Source organism: Rhipicephalus microplus, unplaced genomic scaffold, assembly GCF_043290135.1.
Source record: "Rhipicephalus microplus isolate Deutch F79 unplaced genomic scaffold, USDA_Rmic scaffold_34, whole genome shotgun sequence".
Classification (NCBI taxonomy): domain Eukaryota; kingdom Metazoa; phylum Arthropoda; class Arachnida; order Ixodida; family Ixodidae; genus Rhipicephalus; species Rhipicephalus microplus.
In genome coordinates, this window is record NW_027464607.1 from 1,376,639 (window position 1) to 1,391,144 (window position 14,506).

General features: G+C 46.0%; 1 long non-coding RNA gene and 1 pseudogene across 1 annotated transcript; one reads left to right on the top strand and one right to left on the bottom strand.

The window, feature by feature from the left end:
* Positions 1 to 2,196: 2,196 nt before the first annotated feature.
* Positions 2,197 to 5,748, top strand: LOC142786831 (uncharacterized). The gene is made up of 2 exons (XR_012889173.1): positions 2,197 to 3,862; positions 3,985 to 5,748. It is a non-coding gene; the product is annotated as an uncharacterized LOC142786831 (long non-coding RNA).
* Positions 5,749 to 9,207: 3,459 nt separating this feature from the next.
* Positions 9,208 to 11,169, bottom strand: LOC119165919 (uncharacterized; annotated as a pseudogene).
* Positions 11,170 to 14,506: the final 3,337 nt, after the last annotated feature.

Here is a 14,506-nt window from a genome sequence, read left to right on the forward strand (position 1 = left end):
GGGGCAAACAGCGAGCCTAAAAGAGAAAAATTCCTACTACCGAATAAGGCGCCGGCGTTTAGAAAACAACCGACAAGTCTCGCACAAAAGGGTGAGGAAAACAAGGCATCTAACCATGAGGCGTCGGCAGAGGCAAGCAAAAGGAAATTTGAGGCAAAAAAAACTGGCGGCTTGTTTCAATTGCCACGAAACAGGGCGCTTCGCGAAACATTGCCCGAAAGAAAAGGTGGCCTTTTTATCTATAAATGAAGCCGACGAGAACATGAAGTTGTTAGAGCCCTATATGTACGACCTTACCGTGAACGGCAAGCAGTGTCGGGTTCTTAGAGACTCCGCAGACACTATGGACGTAGTTCATCCGTCCTTTGTTCAGTCCGGACAGTATTCAGGAGACTGTTCCTGGATTAGACAAGCCGTAGAAGCAAACAGTCAGTGCCTTCCCGTAGCTAAAGTTGTCCTTAAAGGCGCATTTGGTACGTTGGAAACGGAAGCCGCGGTATCGCCATATCTACCCCCTCAGTATCCTTACTTATTTTCAAATAAGTCAGATCAAATGCTGAAGGAGAAAGGTCTAACGTTGGGAGAAGGCATAGTGCAGGCACTGACTAGATCGAAGGCACGTGCGCTGGCTGCGAGAGCAACATTCACCGAGGCAAACAAGCCTCAAATCGACAACGGGCCTGGTTGCGAGTTGGACACCACGGTAACAAATCGACTTGTGCGAGAACAGGCTGCAGAAGCCGTAGTCGTGGAGGCAACCATTCCTAAAGGCGACGATGAACCTCCTCCCGAATTGGAAGGGGTCAATTACGCCTCGTTGACCGAGCAAAAAGTAAATGCCGTTGCTCCCCAGCCGCTTCCTGGTAGTACAGAGGATAGCACAGAGGGTGACACATTCCAGGTACTAGAAACTACAAAAGAGTTGTGTGTCATGCCAACTTCGGATAATTTCAGTCGGCTGCTGCAGGTGAGCCCCGCTTCATTAATAACCGAACAAAAGGGGGACCCGATGCTTAAGCAATTCCAGGACAGTTCGAAAGAGGGAATCGCCAAACGAAATGTGAGATTCCAAGAGAGGAGCGGCATACTCTATCGAAAATATCTAGATAGGCGAGGAGTAGAGTTTGACCAGGTAGTCGTACCTCAGGCGTATCGTCAGGATTTGCTTAGTTTGGTGCATGGAGAATCATGGTCAGGCCACTTAGGTGTAAAGAAGACGAAAAATCGTCTTTTACAGGAATACTACTGGCCTGGATGCTTTAAAGATGTAGAGAGGTTTGTAAAATCTTGCGATGTGTGTCAGCGAGTGGGTAAGACGGGAGATAAGGCGAAATTTCCAATGAAGCTGGTACCCGTAATCACGGAGCCCTTTCGTCGGTTGGTAATTGACACAGTAGGTCCTTTGCCCAAGACAACTTCAGGCTACCGTCACATCCTGACCTTAATCTGCCAAGCTACTAAATTTCCAGAGGCGGTCCCGCTAAAAGAGCTAAGTTCCGTGGAAGTAGTGAACGCACTTCTGTCCGTGTTTGCCCGGGTAGGCTTTCCTGCCGAGATACAATCAGACCAGGGCACCATTTTCACGAGTGCCTTAACGACAACCTTTCTAGAGCGGTGTGGCGTGAAATTATTGCATAGTTCAGTCTACCATCCGCAGTCGAACTCGATAGAAAAGCTTCACTCCGTGATGAAGCGAGTGTTAAGAGCTAGTGATTGTTTTTTTTTTACTCTTTTAGGTGTACTTGTTTGAAAACGTTGAAGACACGGCTATCCAGGGTTTCGGGTTCGGTGTGCTTCCAGTGTTGTTGTTTTGTGTCACCTTAAAGTGTGAGTAACATTTTGAATAAATTGTGTATTTCCTTTAATATCAGTTAAAGGGGAAAATTGCCTGGTGGAGTTTGGCGGAATTGTCCGGCGCTCACCGGCTGAGTAGTTGTGTTTTCATGTGCGTATGTGATGTCTGTTGAGCCCACAATGAAGCAGGTGTTGCCCTCTACTTCATCAAAGACGGTCGTCACCAAACCGACTGCCGGCGCTGGTCTCTCCGGACAGTGGCTGCAAACCTCAGCCCATCGAGATCTTCACCCCCCCCCCCCGCGCGAGAGACTGTTACGACCGGCCCTAGGGAACCAAGCAAGAGGAGTTTGGGGGAGAACCGGTTCTTGACCGACAGTGTCATCCACCCCACCTCCCCATTCAGGCTCCTCCTCTCGCCGGGAGAACTCCGGAATCTGCTGTGCGTTCGTGACCATGTTTGGCAACATTTTAGGGCGCCGTGACCATATATGGACATCGTGTTAGGTTGTGCCACTCTATGTGTTGTGAGAGGTGTTTCCCCCTCCCTCGTGGCCGAGGTGCCGGGGACACCGTATTGGCTGACGATGCGGACAAGGCGCCCAGTGTCAACAACGCGGAGCTATAAAATGCCGAAGACGTTTTGTATCACTCTCACTCTTCTCTCTTTGGATCAGTTGATCACTTCTCCACATGTAAATAAATCTCTGTTGTTCGTTCGGGCGCTTCTTCTCGCTGAATTGTCGGACGATGGATCCTGCGACGGGGCCAGCTACCGAAAACGAGACCGGCAGGACCCGGAGTCCCTACAGGGGCGACCACGACAAAAATAGTTCTGCCGGTGTCTGCCCCGTGGTTGTGGTCGGTGTGTTCCGGTACCTGAACAGAAAGAGATCTATGCGGTGCTCTAGGGTCTTACTCTGGCCCGATGACCTTTCGTCGAGAAGCTGTAGCGTAAGATCCCGTTTCACCGTCTGGACGCATCTCTCGGCGCTCCCATTGGACGCAGGGTGGTATGGAGGTGTTCTGGCGTGCCGCACTCCGTTCTTAAGCAGGAACTCTGTGAAACTCTTTGCCGTGAACTGAGGCCCGGTGTCCGTAACAACCTCCTCTGGAAGGCCATACGATGCGAACACCCCACGCAGCCTCTCGACGGTCTTCTCGGTCGTTGTTGAATTCATCACAAACACCTCCACTCACTTCGAGTGTGCATCCACCAGCACGAGGAGCCACTTGTTGTCTGCTAGTGCAAAATCCAGGTGGAGTCGCTGCCATCTGCGGCTCGGCCAACCCCAAGTTTGTAGTGGGGACTTAGGTGAAGCGTTCTGCGTCAACTCACAATAACAGCAACTTTTAACAACATTTTCAATATCTTGGGTTAACTGAGGCCACCGGACATAGCTGCGCGCGAGCATTTTCATACGCGCAACTCCGGGGTGACCTTCATGACAAAGTGCCAATACTTGTTTACGCAAACAGTGCGGAACAATTACCCAATTTCCCCGCGTAACGCACTGCTGATCTACCAATAGTTCATACCGGCGAACAAAGTACGGTTCGAATTCACTATCAGTGACATGCGCAGGCCAGCCGTTTTTCGTGTACCACAACACTCTTGGTAGCACTCTATCAGTACTCGTTTTCTTGCTGATTATGTCAGCAGACAGTGGATGTTCATTGACAACGGAGAAAAATTGTACGTAATCTGAGACATCTCGCTCATTCGCCAACGGCAATTGCGAAAGCACGTCAGTGTTTCCCATGTTACTGCCTTTTCGGTACTCCCATCTGTAATTGTACGCCGCCAGTAGCAAAGCCAATCGTTGCATGCGCGCTGCAGACACACGGGTGGCGGCGGCGGCGGTGAAAGGACGTTCGCCTAATCAGCTCTTTTTGCTTACCCAGACTACCTGAAAACGGTTGCCGTGGCTACGGAATCACATCTTGACGTCACTGAGCCTGCGGAAGTGTTTACGTGTTTCCGGCGTCGACATCGTACCTGGACACACGGGTGGCGGCGGCGGCGGTGAAAGGACGTTCGCCTAATCAGCTCTTTTTGCTTACCCAGGTTGGTGTCCTGCATTTCGGCGGCCGGTGCTTTAGGGTTCCTGCCTTGTTGGAATCGTTGCGCTGGAGCCATTTATCAAAGCGGCGCTCCTTTACAACGTTCAAATTTCCTCCATTTATTAGACTACCTGAAAACGGTTGCCGTGGCTACGGAATCACATCTTGACGTCACTGAGCCTGCGGAAGTGTTTACGTGTTTCCGGCGTCGACATCGTACCTGGACACACGGGTGGCGGCGGCGGCGGTGAAAGGACGTTCGCCTAATCAGCTCTTTTTGCTTACCCAGGTTGGTGTCCTGCATTTCGGCGGCCGGTGCTTTAGGGTTCCTGCCTTGTTGGAATCGTTGCGCTGGAGCCATTTATCAAAGCGGCGCTCCTTTACAACGTTCAAATTTCCTCCATTTATTAGACTACCTGAAAACGGTTGCCGTGGCTACGGAATCACATCTTGACGTCACTGAGCCTGCGGAAGTGTTTACGTGTTTCCGGCGTCGACATCGTACCTGGACACACGGGTGGCGGCGGCGGCGGTGAAAGGACGTTCGCCTAATCAGCTCTTTTTGCTTACCCAGGTTGGTAAATTCGCTTATTTCTCAATACCGCCTTACCGCCACCGCCGTTGCCACCGTGTTTCAGTGCTTTGCTGAGTTCTCTGTGCATAATGTGCCTTTTTCCTAATTGAATGCTCCCGAATTGAGTGCGAACTGAGTGCTACTGTGAATGCCTGGACAACGTACCATGACAAGCACGTGCCAGTCTTGTGATGAGCCCCTCCCCTGTGATGGGCGTGTCCTGAAGTGCAACGAATGTGAGTCCTCTTACCATGTTGGCAGTTGTTCTGGCTGGTCGGAGACGACATTTAAGACTAAAGGAGAGAGCGGTCGCAGGGCATGGCGATGTGCTGCTTGCCGTTCATCTAAAGCGAAAAGTGGGGAGAAAACTAGCATGGACTCTGAGTTAACCATTTGCCTGGCAGATATAACTAGGAGGCTTGATGCTTTAGCAGGGCTGCCGGCTCAGGTTGGTGAGATTAAGGTCTCAATCCAGCTGTTGTCACAAAAGTACGATGACATCTTGAACTGTCAAGCTAAGCAGGAAAAGGACATTAGTAGCTTAAACAGACGCGTTGGGAAATTAGAGGCGGACTGCACCTCAAGTGATATTCAACAACTGAAAGCTACGGTGAATGATCTCGAGTTTCGTAGTCGGAGACTAAACATAGAAGTTCACGGCATCCGGGTTACGCCAGACGAGAATTTGCTGTGTAAGTTGAATGATGTGGCCAAGATTGCTAACCTGCCAGAGCTGACTGGGAATGACATCGCCGCTATCCACAGACTTCCGGCAAAGCCAAACAAAACACCCGGAATTATAGTTCGATTTGCCCAGCAATCAATTCGTGATAAGTGGCTAGGAAGGCGGAAAGCCCTAAGAGATGCTTCGAATGTTTCGATCACTGAAAACATGACCCAGCAAAACAGAGAGCTGCTGCGCAACGCAAAAGACTGGGCACAGAACAATGGCTATCGTTTTTCATGGCACTGCAACGGCAAGATTCTCGTTAGGAAAAGAGAGGGTGATAGCGCGGTTGTCATTCGTCGTTTGGGTGACCTTGATAAGCTGTGATACTGTTACCCCGCATTGCATTGTTTACTTCCTGATATTCTTTTGATACTCGTCTTAACATGTTTCCCTTAACCGCACCTATAGACCTTATTAATCTTAAAAACTTGTATGACACTTGTTGTGAAAAAAGCCTCAGTTGCGTTCATTTCAACCTTAGATCGGGAAGGAATAAACAGGATGAGCTCGAATATTTTTTTAGTGAAGCACAAGTAAATTTTGACGTTGTGATGTTTTCGGAAACGTGGTTTGCTTCGGAAGATGATGTATTTACGTTTCCAACTTATAAATCATACTACATGAACCGCACAGGCAAAAGGGGTGGTGGCGTAGCTATGCTAATCTCAAGTAAAATAGACTGTGAATTGATGTCTGAATTCTCCTGCATTTCTCCTCTATATGAAATACTCACTGTTAGATGTGGTACATCAGTGTTTTGTGTATGTTACCGCCCTCCATCAAATAATGTCCGTTTGTTTTTTTCTTTTTTAGACTCACTGTTAGAATTTGTGAGTGAAAAAAAATATGCCTTGATTTTAGGTGGTGACCTCAACATCAACATGTTAGCTGAGAGCAGTGTTAAATTAGAACTTGAATCAATGTTAAGCTCGCATTATTGTCAAAATGTTATAACGGCTCCTACGCGAATCACTTCACAGTCATCAACACTCTTAGATCTTTTTATAACAAACTTTGATACTTCCCTTGTTACGGCTGGCACTTTGATTCACAATATTAGTGACCACATGCCTATATTTATGTTTGTTAACCAACTCAATAACGTACCCAAACAAGTGCGTGCAGAATTTTCCTATAGACTTATAAATCCTGAAACACTAACCCTCTTTAGAGAGCGCTTAGGCAGAACCGACTGGAGCAATGTGTTCGCAGCGAGTGCCGCCAATTTGGCATACGATTTATTTATGAACAAGTTCACCGAAATATACCTTCAATGTTTTCCCCTAAAGTCATTTAAAACATTTAAAAAAAGTCGGAAACCTTGGGTAAATAAAGAATGCCTTAAGCTTATAAGAAAGCGGGACCAATTGTTCAAGGCATTTATTGTGAGTAAGTCCCCTGAAGCCCTCAAAGCATTTAAAAAGCACCGAAACTTTGTCACCAAACGCCTTCGTGATGAAAAGAAACTATATTATTCGAACCTGTTTAACTCAACGCAAGGGCGTACAGAAAACGTTTGGAAGGCAATTAACAGTACGCTTAATAATCCACCGGAGGAATTAACCAAAATTGTGAAAGATGGTACAGAAATACAAGGGCCTGATTTAGCTGATGCATTTAACGACTTCTTTTTGTCAGTTGGCGGCCCTACAACCAGTAGTACTTCTTTAAAATATATGAATATTCGAAATAACCAAACAATATTTCTAGAGCCAATTTCAGAGAGTGAATTAGTAGCGACATTTTTGACACTCAGTAATAGCAAAGCCACTGACGCGGACAATATTCAGATGAAACCTGTTAAGTATGTTATTGACATACTAGCACCCTGTCTTGCCTACATTTTTAACATATGTTTGTCCACAGGACATTTCCCGCGAAACATGCAGATAGCAAAAGTGACAGTTATCTATAAAAAGGGTCCCAGAAATGACATGTCCAACTACCGCCCTATATCGATTCTACCTGTATTCTCTAAGGGTCTGGAAAAAATAATTTTGAAACGTTTGAACTCTTTTACTGACAAGTTCAACTTGATTACTTCAGCGCAGTATGGCTTCCGGAAAAATAAATCTACTGAGCTCGCGCTACTGGCACAAAAAGAATACATTCTAGAGAATTTTGAATCCCGAAATATGGTACTCGGTCTTTTTCTTGATTTCTCAAAAGCCTTTGACCTCATTAATCATAAAATTCTCCTACAAAAGTTGGACCATTACGGTATAAGAGGCGTTGCACACAAATTAATCACTTCATACTTGCAACACCGAACTCAATTCGTCGTAATTCAAGGCAAACATTCCGCAACAAAATCCATTAAAACAGGCGTCCCGCAGGGAAGCATTTTGGGACCGTTTCTCTTTATACTTTACGTTAATGAGATAGTTCGTATTGATGAATCTGCCCATTACATTATATATGCTGACGACACAAGTTTGTTTTTTTCAAGCAGATGTAGCAGCGATCTAGGTAGCCGAGCGAATAACGCACTGTCTAAAATTAACACATGGGCCCAAGAAAACTCTCTAAAACTAAACATAAAAAAAACAAAAGCTGTTTTATTTCACCCCCGCCACACACAAGTTCAGTTACCCATCATTTCGTTAAATAATTTAGAAATTGAAGTCGTCAAAAGTTTTAAATCATTAGGCGTGTATTTTTCACAAAACATGACATGGGATGATCACGTGAACCATATTATTACTAAACTATCTCGTATAATCGGCGTCATGCGCCGTCATTGCTACTATTTTCCTGTTTCTGTAAACATGCTCATATATAACTCGTTGTTTTCTTCATTATTGAATTATGCCTTTCTTGTATGGTCCACAACGACAACTGTAAACGTTTGCAAACTTACCATCTTGCAAAAGAAAGCTTTGCGTCTTGCCTCTAAATTACCACATCGCAGCCACACAGCAGAATTGTTTAAAAAACACTACATCATTCAGGTTGCATCAATATATGATTATAAACTAAGCCGTTTATATAAGTTCGGTTTATTGAAAAATAATGATACGATTGCTAGAATAGCCAGGTTAGAGAAAAATTTTCCTGCTTATAATGTACGTCAACCTGAAGTGTGGCACATATCAAAATGTAGAACGAAATACGGAAATCAAATGTTAAAGTTTCAACTGCCTACACTTCTAAACCGCATAATTAGGGAACATAACATTGATATATCTAGCTTATCACCAAAAAAATTGCGATTAGTGTTTATATAATAATGTGATCTAGCGACTACCTCGGTGATCTTTCATTGTAATCTTTCATTGTTTCTTTTTTTAGTGCACATTGTGATACACTTTTATTTTGGTTGTCCTTAGCCGCACGTCTTTCTGTGCTACCCTGTGTACTAGGGGGTCAGGGCTTCTCAAGCTGTTCTCACAGCTTTTACCTGCCCTCCTCGTAACATGTATTTTGTTGTTGCGGAATAAATTTCAATTTCAATTTCAATTTCAATAGGTCTGCCGTGCCCCAGAAGGCTGGCTAATGGCTGGTGGTCTGAATAAATGACAAAAATACGCCCAAATAGGTATTTGTGGAACTTCTTCAGCCCTAAGACCACGGCGAGAGCCTCTTTTTCAATGTGAGCATAACCTTTCTATGCTTTGCTCAGTGCCCTAGACGCATAAGCAATAGGTTTTTCCACCTTATCAATCTTATGAAACAGAATGGCGCCCACGCCATACATGGATGCGTCACACACCAGCCCTATCTCTTTCGTTGGGTCGTAGTATGTGAAAACGTTTCCTTCCGTCAACCACGTTTTACTTTGCTAGAACACTTGCTCTGCCTCACGGGACCATTTGAAACCTTTTTCTTGGTTCAACACGTCATACAGTGGTCTGAGTCTCGTGGCCACGTGGGGAACGAACTAGCATAACAATTTATCAACCCTAAGTAAGCTCTTAAATATGTCGCTTTCGCAGATGCAGGGGCCTCCGTTATAGCTTTTACTCTGATGGGCGTATGCCCTTTTCGTCAAGACCGTGCCCCAAATACAGGACGTAAGTTTGAAAGAACTTACATTTCTCTTTTTTCAGTCGAATGACTCATTCTAGAAACCAGGACAGCACAATTTCCACTTTATGGAAACATTCTTCAAAGGTAGCTCCTGCTATCAGCACGTCGTCTAGATATCACGCTACCCGATCAAGTACTTTCAACTCGTCATCCATAACTGCCTGGAAAATTGAAGGTGCACTCGCTATGCCATAGGGTAAGCGCGTATACTTGAATAACCTCAAATGCGTGTTGATCACGACTAGCGACTGCGCTTGGGGATGACATTCCAGCTGCTGGTATGCAGTGGACAAATCGAACACCGTGAAATATTTGCAACTGGCCAGCTTTACAAACAGATCCTCAATCACGGGAAGGGGGTAATGATCAGTTCTTAGGCATAGGTTTAGTGTCACCTTGAAATCCCCACACACCCTGACCTGGTTGTTTGGTTTCGCCACCACTACTAGTGGCGTCGCGCATTCATTCTCCTGAACAGGTACTAGCACTCGGGTTTTCACAAGATTCTGCAGTTCCGAAGACACCGCTTCTTTAACTGAATATGGTACCGACCGCGCTTTACAAAAACGGGTGTGCTATTATTATCTTTAAGAACTAACTTAATGGCCCTGTTCTTAATTAGACCCAAGGTAGGCTCAAAAATCTTAGCATATTTTTCAAGCAGCAATGCCACTTTATCCAAGCAAACCCCATGCATCCCTGAAGTTTCTTCTCTCTAGCGTGGTGGGCGTTTCCCGCTATCTGTTTTGCGGTTAAGGGTGCTGATCATTCCTTGCGCTGACTTGGGCTGAAAATCCTGGTTTTCTTTCCGGGCCAACTCGATACTCCTAGCGATATCGCAGGCCTCTTCAAAAGCAACCTTGCTTGTCTTTAACAGCTGTGCTTGTGTTTCTTTGTCACAAAGCCCTGCCACAAACCGGTCGCGCAGCGCGTCGTCCAGAAACGTTCCGAAATCACAGGATACAGCAAAGGCTGTCACCTCTTGCTTATCTTGTTGAAAACAAAGATTGAATTTGAAACGCTCGGCAATCACGGAAGTTTTGGGAACGTACTGCTCTTTCGGTGTCTGTACTAACTGTGCGTACGTCTTGTTTTCTGACATTTCTGGCTCCAGCAACGTTTTCAGAGTTTTGTATGCCTTCTTTCCTATTGCCGTTATGAACACTGACACCTTCAGGTCATCGCTCACCTGGGAGGCCTTTAGGAAGTTGTCGAACCGCTCCACGTAGGACTGAAAATCTTCGTCACCGTCCTTGATGAACTGATCGAACCTTCTCAACGTCGCCATCCTGCCTGTATCTTCACAGCGCTTCGGAACCGCCGCTAATGGTGTCTTGTAGCCCAGTGGAATTTGAATCCCACCTTCGTCGCCAGTCTGTTGTAACCTCGAGGGACGAACAAAGCCAGAGTGGCCGTGAACGAAGAACAGTAAGAAGGTTTATTACTACATGAATACGGAGTACAAAAGAGCACTGGGCGCCCGGTTCACAGCGCTTATATAGCCATGAAGCACCGGCGCTATCAGCGTGACGTCACACAGGCTTCGCATGACACCACGCTGTCGTCTGCCTGCTGCCCGAAAAAAATTGTTCGGGCGGTCCCGGGCCGCCCGCAGGCCGCCAGGCACGCGAAAAACGAACATGCGTCCGAGTGATCCCGGACCAGTGGGCGGAGCTTCCAGTTGGTCCCCGAGAAAAACGAATGCGGCGCCGGCGTACGGGGCCGTCCGGAGCCGTCCGGGACATGTAAATCGATGAAGCTCACTATTGTGGCAGTCTTGGACTGATAGCGGCGAACGAAGCGTCGGCCGTCGATCAACAACTGTCAAGCGGCGAAATGCGTCGGCATTTATACTCTTGCCATCAAATGTTCTAGCGTTATCGCTGGCGGGGACGTAGGTTCTAGAATAATCTGTACAGTTCACGGAGTGGGCGTGATCTTATCGAAATGATCTACTACAGTCCTGAAGCTTCTTAAAAATTGCAGGCACGGTTTTCCCTAGAATTGTGTAATGTATTCGGGTGAAAACAAAGCTTGAGAAGTGGAACGTGGCAATACTTTCCTTGAAATTGTGATTCTTGCTCGTATGCGGGCAGAAAATATCCGCCCGCTGGAATTCCATGCGCCCTGCTTTGTTCTGTGATGTCCACCGCTAAATATTGTCCTTCATTTCAGCCAGAAGATCCTGGCAGTGATTCTTCCTCGTACGCGAAATAAAGCACGTTCACGCTGGAATCCTATGCCCTCCGGTGTCTGCAGCGGTGACCAAAGAAAAATACTTTTGTTCAGACAAGCCAAAAGATTTGGGTGGTGATTATTGCTCGTACGACGTAAAAAAACATGCGCACGCTGAAACCTCGTGAGTTCTGCATGCTGTCTGCCGTGGTGTCCATCGAAAAATACTTTCCTTCAGTTCAACCAGAAAGTTCTGGTGGTGATTCTTGCTCGTACGCTAAAAAAAAAAAAACATGCGCACGCTGGAATCCTATGAGCCCTTCTGGATGCCCTGGTGTCCGCCGCAAAATACTCTTTCAGCTCAGCCAGAAAATCCTGGTTATGAGTCTTGCTCTTGCGTGGAAAAAATATGCGCACACTGCAGTCCCATGTGCCCTGCTGTCTGCTGTGCTGTCCCAGAAAAAAATACTTTCCTTCAGATGAGCGAGAAAATTTTGGTGGTGATTCTTGCTCGTACGCCGTAAAAAAACATGCGCACGCTGTAAACTTGTGCGCCGTGCTGTCTGCCGTGGTGTCCGCCGAAAAATACTTTTCTTCAGTTACCAGAACATTGACAGCCGCGGCAGCATCGAAGCAACACCTAAATCAGCACCTATTTTTCACAGATATCAATCGGCTCTCCTGATACCGCTTTCACCGAGCTTCTGCTGTTGACGAAGGGGCGGTGCGTGCGACAAAGCCCACGGGAGCCTGATACAGTTTATTTATTATTTATTTATTTACAGTACCTCAAAGGCCCCAATGAAGGGGTTTTACATGAGGGGTGGGCTAATTGATTGATTTGTGGGGTTTAACGTCCCAAAACCACGCTATGATTATGAGAGACGCCGTAGTGGAGGGCTCCGGAAATTTCGACCACCTGGGGTTCTTTAACGTGCACCCAAATCTGAGCACACGGGCCTACAACATTTCCGCCTCCATCGGAAATGCAGCCGCCGCAGCCGGGATTCGAACCCGCGACCTGCGGGTCAGCAGCCGAGTACCTTAGCCACTAGACCACCGCGGCGGGGCAAGGGGTGGGCTATTACAATCGGTTAAAGGAGTAGATGCTCGATCGCTGCTTTGAAGTTGATGATACTGGAGTGGTGCGCAACGTGAGGAGGAAGGCCATTCCAATCTTGTGCGGTCTTGACAAAGAAGGATGAAAGGTGCGCAGTGGTGTGAGCTCTTGGCGGGTAAACAGCTTTCCTGTGATTGATGCGGTCTGAATGACGATGGGCTGGCTTGATGGTGGGAGTACGAGGCGATCCATGATAAAACTTAAAAAACAGGCACAGACGAGCTATACAGCGGCGTGACGAAAGGGTAGCGAGGTTAGCACGAGATTTAAGTTCGGTTACGCTTGACTGATATGAATAATCTGAAAAGATGAATCTTGCTGCCCGGCTTTGCACTGTTTCAAGTGTTTTAGTATTGTTACTCTGATGAGGGTCCCAAACAGCGCATGCGTATTCAAGTTTTGGTCTGATTAGTGTCTGATAAGCGAGAAGTTTGACAGGGGTAGGAGCTAGATGAAGGTTTCGGCGCAGACAGCCAAGAGCACGGTTTGCTTCGTTAGTAATGTGCGTTATGTGAAGGGACCATGTTAAATGAGAAGAAAAATGGACACCTAGATACTTGTATGTAGTTACGCATGAAATTTGAGTGTTGTTAATGAAGTATGCTGAAGATGGGTAGCACTGTCGGCGAAGGAAAGAGACTAGTGACGTTTTGTTTGCGTTAAGGGACATTAACCACGTTGTACACCAGATTTCAATTTTATGAAGGTAAGATTGAAGTTCATGAACATATGATGTGTTGTTAATTTAATTGGGCGATAAATTTATTTATTTATTTATTTATTTATTTATACATGTACCTACATCGCCCTTACGGGCATTATTGTAGGGGGGAGAACAAGCGAAAGAATACAGTACAGTCGATATACCGAAAAAGATGGTTGCGGATAAAAGGCTGTATCGTTTGAAAGAACATAGTCATAACAAAGTGAAACAACAAAGTGAAACAACACTGTCATAAATAAGGCATCAAATTGCAAATACAAAGCAAACGTTGAAAGAGAAGAGTGCTATTGGTAACACAGGGCAAAAAACAAAAGAAAATAATTAGTACGGAACGTATCAGAAATGTACAGTAATGATTAGTTCAATAAAAAATTGTGCAAATTTTTAACAAAAGATAAGGGAGGCGCAGAGACAATTTCCTCTGGCAAGCCGTTCCACTCATGCGTGGTTCTTGGAAAAAAGGCGCATTTGAATGCGTTGATCCTGGAAGTGTATTCACGCAGTTTTAAAGAATGGTCAGTACGGGGTGACACATAGGTAGGTGGCCTTATATACTGATCCTTGTCGATGCCTGTTTTGTTCATGAATATGCTGTAAAATAGGGACAGTCGTAGGTATTTTCGCCGGTCAGCTAACAGAGGCCATTGCAATCCTGAACGAATGTCAGCTGATCTTATGGTAAAGTTATAATTGCTTGCCACAAAGCGTGCTGCGCGTGCCTGTACACGCTCCAGGGCTTCTATATTTGATTTTGTTGAGGGGTCCCAGGCACTGCAGGCATATTCTAATATGGGACGCACATTGGATATGTATAGTGTTTCTTTCAACTTAGTTGGTGCCTGTCTGAAATTGCGCCTCAAAAAATTTAGCACTTGACTAGCCTTTAATGTTAGGTAATTAATATGAGCGTTCCAAGATAGGTTGGCAGAAAAAATGACCCCTAGGTATTTATATTCTGTTTCAACCGGCAAGGTAGCCCCGGCCATGACGTAATTTGAAATCCGAGGCTGTTTTTTGTTCGTAAACCTCACCAATTTACACTTCGACAGATTTAGTGTCATTCTCCATGAATCACACCAAGAAACTATGGAGTTCAAGTCATTCTGCAATTGAACGGTGTCCGCTTCAGAGGTAATGTTACTGTAAATGCAGCAATCGTCAGCATACAATCGAACACGGCTAGAGAGATTGTCGGAGATATCATTTATAAAAATAAGAAAAAGCAGGGGCCCCAAAACTGACCCTTGCGGCACTCCTGACAATACACCGACGCTTGGTGAGCACACACAGTCAAGA